This window comes from Eptatretus burgeri, chromosome 7 (assembly GCF_056783735.1).
Source record: "Eptatretus burgeri isolate ZD-2024b chromosome 7, Ebu_testis_v1, whole genome shotgun sequence".
Lineage (NCBI taxonomy): Eukaryota > Metazoa > Chordata > Myxini > Myxiniformes > Myxinidae > Eptatretus > Eptatretus burgeri.
In genome coordinates, this window is record NC_140967.1 from 20,664,432 (window position 1) to 20,671,931 (window position 7,500).

The following is a 7,500-nucleotide window of genomic DNA, read 5'->3' on the forward strand; positions in this document are numbered from 1 at the left end:
GCGGGAGTGGGGATGTTGCCCCAGGGATGAGTGCGGGGGTTGTGCCTGTGCCTGCTGTGTCTACATCCCTCCCCACCCCCTTACAGTTGAGGAGGATAAGTGGAAGGAGGAGGTGGAGAGGGGGGAGAAGGAGCGCATTTGGACCTCTGAGTGGTTACGTTGGATGTCAGGCCCACTCAGGTGGGGGAGGAGGGGAATAAAGAAAATGTGGTTGCTATGGTGACGGAGTCGGAGGAAACAACCACCGCTCAAGAGACCCCGCTGCTGGACATTTAGGTGATGGCTCCTCCTCCAGTTATGAGGATTATCGTGACCCTGACTATAGGACAGTGAAGAAGCGCCAGAGGAGGGGCCGGGACAAAGGAAAGGCTTCCCTGGGTAAGGCCCCACATGGCATATACTCTAAAATAAAACTTATGATACAAAGACGTGTGGGGGCACAGAGCCCCTGTGAACCAGGTGGCTTACCCAGGGCTGGAGTAAATTTGGGGAGAGACGTATCGAACCATGAGGGTGGGGGGTTCCCCCAGCCATTCCCCTCTTGTTCCTCTCCGTTCTCACTCCCCAAGTACAAGCTCTCCACCCTTCATTTTGTCCCCCCTCTGGGTGCTGCAGAGGTAATGGGGATAAATGGTGTAGGGCGATTGTTTGTTTTAGTATTTTACCACTTGATTTTGGTTTTCTTGCTTTTGATTTCTTCGTTGATTTTTTTCTTCTTCTTCTTCTTTGATTTATTGGTTGGCGATTTCTTGTTCGATTTCTTGTTCTCTGGTTTCTTGATTTGACTCCTTGTGATTTTGTTTATTGAGAGATTTTTTTTTACCTTTTTCTTTATTAAAAAACAAAAAAAGGCCGAGGCTATAAAGGCCCCCAATGCCCCCATCCACAGAGCGCGTGTGGTCACCCAATGTTTTGATGAGCATGACACGGCCTTCTCAATTACCAGATCTGAACCCAATCGAGCATTTATAGGATATTCTGGAATGTCGCCTGAGACAGCATTTTCCACCTCCATCAAAGAGGTGTGAGTTGATTAACTTTCTCATGGAAGAATGGTGCCGCATCCCTCCTGCAGAATTCCAGATGGTGGTGAACTCTATGCCACGGCACATGCAGGCCGTACTGGTCACACATGGTGGCCCAACGCCCTATTAAACGACTGTATATTGGTGTTTCCATTTTTTTGGCTACTACCTGTATATCCTTACAGGTCTCGGAGCGAACACACCGGAGTGCAGAGGGGGTTTCTCTGATCTTCCGCTCAACCTCTGATCCTGAAGCCGCAAGCCACGAATAAATGCTGAGCAACCTCTGATACCAGTTGAAATAACTAGCTCGAGCAGGGTTCTCACGCCCAGCATCGCGTTACCTACTAGTGACATAGTTACGTCAACTGGGGACCGTGCTCTCAAAATCCACTGCATACGGCCAAGCGAAACCATTAGGTGGGCATTGGCTATTCCCCTGAAACAAAGCACTGGGTTACAACATCCCATCTATTTATTATGTACATGCTATGCTGAACCAATGAAGGAAAAGAGACAATTGAGTATGTTGGAAACCTTACCAACATAAAGGCAAGTATTTTGTCACAATATTAGCAATGCACGTATTTACAGTCACAATATTCACAAGCAAATATTCACAAGGCACATAAAGACATTATAAACACACAGGAACAATTTACCCCTTGCACAGAAGATCGCTTAATTATCCACTGACAGACACGTGCGCCACACAATCATACCAGGAAAGTAGAGAGGAAGAGAGAGAGAGAGAGAGAGAGAGAGAGAGAGAGAGAGAGATAGAGAGAGAGAGAGAGAGAGAGAGAGAGAGAGAGAGAGAGAGAGAGAGAGAGAGAGAGAGAGAGAGAGAGAGAGAGAGAGAGAGAGAGAAATATCGGGGCTTGGTGTCGATCCCTTGCTCATCCTATGCAAAATGGTGGGCTTGCTTCGGTCCAAAGTGCAGGGAAGGGAAGAAGGGAAATGCAAGTGGTGTGTTGGGAAGGTTGTGTGTGTGTAGCCACTGTGCCCGAGGATTGCGTGCTGCCGTTCGTCCTTGGAATCCCATTAGTGTTTCTGACAGTAGTAGTATTAGTATTTCTGACAGTAGTAGTAGTAAACACATGGGTACTGCTTTGCCTGGTAATAGTCCTGGCAGCACGAATGTCAGCCCTGATTGGGTCGGTGAAATTGGGGTGTGGGAATGTGCAAGGGAGAATAAGATGGGGCAAACTATTTGAAGGGTTGGATGCCAGGAGATATTGAAATGAAATAAATGAAGAGGTGTGGGGGGGGGGTTGCAGGAATGTCCTGGGTTGGAAAGGTTGAGGGGGTAAGGGTGAGAGATATGGACAGATGGATGTATTGAAAGTGGGAAATCACAATGGGGATGGGACATGCTACTACTCACAATGCATTCTCCCCCCCCCCCCCATCCTTGATGCGAGGGGAAGGTACCTGACTAAGCTCATTCACAAATGAAATATCTCATGAAGCGAATCCCTTATGTAGTGAATGTGACACCCTGGGTTCCCTCTTCTACAAACGTGCCACCGGATTCGGACCAGTGTCCCAATCCCAATCCTGAGGAATCAATGTTATGGTAGACCGCCAGGTGGACTCAAGGTCAAATCCTCCACCTGCACGATCACCATTTTAGTCATGGATCATCAAAAGAGACCATGCGCCATCCACTAGGAAAGCCAAATTGATCTTCACTTCAGTTTTCGGTGTGTACAGATAGCTCTAACAAGAATCTGACACTCTATCCGGTATGCCCTATGAACATGATGAAAGGCCGAGTGGTAGCTTTGGTGATCCGGCAGTAGTTTTACATAGCCTCCTGTGAGGTAATGACACCAATTTCCCACGATCATGCTTTTTAATCATGCTGGGGTTAATCGCCAAATGATGAACCGCAAACCAGCCGACACAAGTTCATTGAAGTAATCATATTTAACAAATGGGGGAGGGGAGACTGGAGGAGAGAAAAGCACGTATCAACAGCAATTGCAGAATCAATGTACAGTCCTGAACAATAACAATCAAATACAGATCATACAGTTATGATTCCCCCACGCCCACAATAACTCGTTCGGCTTAACTGTTTACCTTATCCATCCACTTGACAAACATCATGACACACAGGGGAAATTCACAAACAACGACGATCGGAAAACCCAGAGGTAGAGATCGGCAAACCCGAAGAGCCCTGACAGAACGTTGGTGCTGCCAAAGCATTTCTTGGCAGCAAGGGTTATATCTGGGTGGTTTGTCATTGCCTTCCCAGCATTGTTTTTCTGTGCTCCATCTTTTTAAATGCCGAGTGTCAAGCAAGGAAGCGGCATGCACCATTTTGTAAAATATTTTGTACAACTCAGACGGTGTTTGAACCACTGATCTCTCAGACTCAGAGAAAATGCTTTAACCATAACACCACCGACTGTGGTTCATGTATGTATACAATTTGGGTCACCAGATCAAGATCGGGTTATTTAAACTTGAGTAAACTTTCATTTTATTTCAACTCTGAATAATATACTTGAACATTGCACAACACAAATCACCTAGTTGCCATTTCTAAAAAATCTCCAGCTTAGCAGTACACAATATTACACCATCATGACCAATCTAAATCAACATTTGGAGCACACCAGCTGTAATTTATCATTGCATCTAGGTCTTGGAATTTATCATTGCAGTTGATGTGAAATCCTTCCTTTTCTCCAACAGACTCATCTCATATCATCAATTCTGATTCAGGCCAGGACACTCTACCTGGGACATGCTGCTTCTCCTCTCCTAACAATGGATGGAGGCCCTCAATACCAAACATGAGATCAGGGCCTTCTCTCTGGACATATCGGGAGCTTTCAATACAGTCCAGCATCCCACCTTGCCCTCCAAACTGTCTGCCTGTGGAATCCAAGGACAACTCCACACGTGGCAGGCTAACTTCCTCTACTCCCGTTTTCAGTGTCGCCAGTGTGTGGCTCTCAAAAGAATACTCTCGTCTACTCCTCCTATCAAGGCTAGATTGCCCCAAGGCAGTGTTCTGGGCCCAGTCCTATTCCTAATCCTCATCAACAATCTCTTTGGCTCTTTGTAAAATCCCCTTTCTCAATTTGCTGACAACTCCACTCTCTGTCATGACATCATCCTTCAGATAGGCAGGCAGCAGCCTCTTCCCTCTCTTCAGACCTTTATAGAGTCACAAGCTGGTCAAATAATTGAATTATGTCTTTCATTCCTGATATATCTTTTTCTTCTTCTTCTTTCGGCTGCTCCCATTAGGGGTCGCCACAGCGGATCATCCGTATGATCCGCATAGTGATTTGGCACGTTTTACGCCGGATGCCCTTCCTGACGCAACCCTGGTCACCTCTTACGACACAGGGATATGGTACACCTATTTAACCGGGGTATACACCGGCCCAGTATACTGGTACTCATTTCGCCGACCTCAGAAGGATGACAGGCTGAGTCAACCCCCTGGTGTATTAATTCAGTGGCCCAACGGGGCTTGAACTCAGGACCTTTTGGATCCCAAGCCACTGCCCTAACCACTGCGCCAACCCTAGGCTCTTCATTTCTGATATATATATATATATATATATATATATATATATATATATATATATATATATATATATATATATATATATATATATATATATATATATATATATATATATATATATATATATCTGAAAGAACCCTTTGGTAAACCCTCCCATCTAATTTCTTAACAATCCTCTTGAAATTCAAATATTCAAACTTCTGAATCTCACTATCAGCCATGATCTTTTTGTGGCAAACCACATGTCTAAGTTGGCCTCTAAAGGCAGTCACCGACTAGGCATCCTCCGTCGTACAAAGTCCTTCGTTAGCAGACCAGAACACTTGTCCATCTACAAAGCCTTCATCCACAGTTTGATGGAATATTGCTCTCCCCTCTGGACTAGCATCCCTACCTCACATCTTAAGAAGCTTGACCCCATGGAAACCAAGGCCTTCAAGATCATTGGAATCTCCCATGATGAAGCTGAGTCGATGGGCCTATCTCTTTCACATCGCAGACAGCTCGGTGGTTTCTCTGTCTTCCACCATATTGTTGCTGTTCTTGCGCTCTCTACCCTCTCCTGCTTTGTTTCCTCCTGGTTTCTGCAAGGCACATGCAATTCACCAGCAACCCCCTTCTGGTGAAGCTCCCAAAATCCAGAATCACTGCTCACCTCCACTCATTTATTCCTCTTTGTCCAACCTTTTGGAACCAACTTCCACATTCTCTTCAATCTCATTTTTCCCTCCAGGTTTTCAAGACAGCTATTCACCACCATCTTAAATCATCTCCCATCCAAAACCATGATCTTTACTACCCCCATTTACTGTGGCAACTTACCACAGCCTATGCACCCAATAACATTGTAGAGTCCTTTCCATTTGGTAGCGGATCCCTTATGATTATGGGGTTGCCTGTTACAATTGCAAATTTGACCATGTAACATACAGAGTAATTTGACAGGTGAAAGATACTATAGGAACATTTTGAATCGTGTTGTTGTTCCACATTTTGGCAATCTCCCACTTCTCACATGACCAGTATTGATGGATGACAATTGCAAACCCCACTGTTCTCGTGCAGTTACAGAATTCTTACAAAACGACACCATCACAACATTGCCCGGACCGGTGATTAGTCCCTGATAATAATGCAATAGAGCCCGTTTGGGAGATTCTTGGCTGTAAGTTCAATTAAATGGGCCTTCCTCTGCAAATTCTGGCACAGTTGGAGGCTAATTTGGATGAGGATTGGCAACAACTCCCTTTGGATTCTCCATGATGGCTTCTTCAGGGAATGAGGAGGGTGCAGCAGTTATTCATTACCTCTGCCACCGATGGTGGAAGCAGGTTATATTTTCCCCCCACTCCCCCATCCTCCACCCCCCCAACCCCCACACCACCAATCTGTCTGTATGTTTGTTTGTCTGTGTGTAAGCAGGATATCTCATTAGGTGGGTGACAAGGACTAATTGATTTGATTTTGGTGAAGATCCAGAACTGGATTTGGGAATTTTTAAAGTGATTGTTCAAGTGATAGGGTTAAGTGACGCAAATGATAGATACAGAAAGTGATCGGGCCAAAAATGATACATAACAAGATATGTTTTATCTTGTCATAGGTCACATGGTAAGACTTGTTTGTTTTTTGTTAACCTTCAAAAATCTTCCTCTCTGAAACAGCTGAACAGATCGAGGCGAAACTTTACATGTATGACAGCCCATCCATGAGGAACAAAACTTTCACACATATGATGCCATAGGTCACATGGTCTGGCAACCATATTGGATTGAGCAAAACAAATTTTAAAAAAATTTTAAATTATTTCTCTTGAACTTTTTCATTGATCGAAGTGAAACTTCACAATTATGATTTAGTAGTGATGTGGAATATATACATTATTTCAAATATAAAGCTGATTGGACACATGGTCTGGTAGCCAGAATTATTTAATTATTTTTATGTGGGTTATTTTTTGTTTTTGTTTTTTCTGAATTAGGCTCACTTGGCTGAGCCTGGATGCGTTTGAGGATAGAGGAGTAGCAGCGGAAACCCAAATCCCATGCAGGCTCCTTCCTCCTGATGACTTAATCTTTGCTTTTTCCTTGTTTGGGTACCTTCTGATAACTCCAATGCAGGACTGCACCTGTTTGGTCTTCCATTTGATTTGAATTGAATTAATTTTAATCCCATTCTAAATTTAATTGAATAATAATAATAATAAAAAAACATCATGGGTCAGGGTCAGGTGTCCAATGAAAGTGGGGTTCCATCAAAGCGGGACGTCATCACTGCCAGCAGTTATAAAGTAGCAGTTCTCATTATATCTATTATTAATTACGTAACACACCAGTGCACAAACACCACACAAAACAAGTCCTGGCGAGGGTCTGAAATCTCTGATTTCTATTTTTCTTGTTGCAAAATGTAAAAGTTTCTGAATAACCTCCTTTGTTATTGCTATTATCCAGAAAAACATGACTCTCCAGTGTGTGTGTGTGTGTGTGTGTGTGTGTGTGTGTGTGTGTGTGTGTGTGTGTGTGTGTGTGTGTGTGTGTGTGTGTGTGTGTGTGTGTGTGTGTGTGTGTGTGTGTGTGTGTGTGTGTGTGTGTGTATATATATATGAAATTTGGATCCATGAGGAACGAAGGAGGTACGTTCAGTACTCGAGTACCAAGCTGGACAAAGAACAATCTGCTGTTCCCGAAGATTCCTGGAATTGATGTTTGTTACCTGAAAGAGGGGCATCCCATAAATAGTCATATGACTATCTGCCAACACTACAACGCGTGCAGCACCTGGGACAGCTGCATGATGGTGACGCTTACAAGCACTGCACGGCCACGTGATGTCACTCTCCAGTCCCCACTCTCCAGTCCCCACTCTCCAGTCCACAGTCTCCAGTCCACACTCTCTCCAGTCCCCAGTCCCCACTCT

General features: G+C 44.4%; 1 protein-coding gene across 1 annotated transcript in view; it reads left to right on the top strand.

Moving 5' to 3' along the window:
* The window catches only part of LOC147022789 (poly(A) polymerase type 3-like), a 173,602-nt gene that overhangs the window by 56,994 nt on the left and 109,108 nt on the right, over window positions 1-7,500 (top strand). The window lies entirely within an intron of this gene.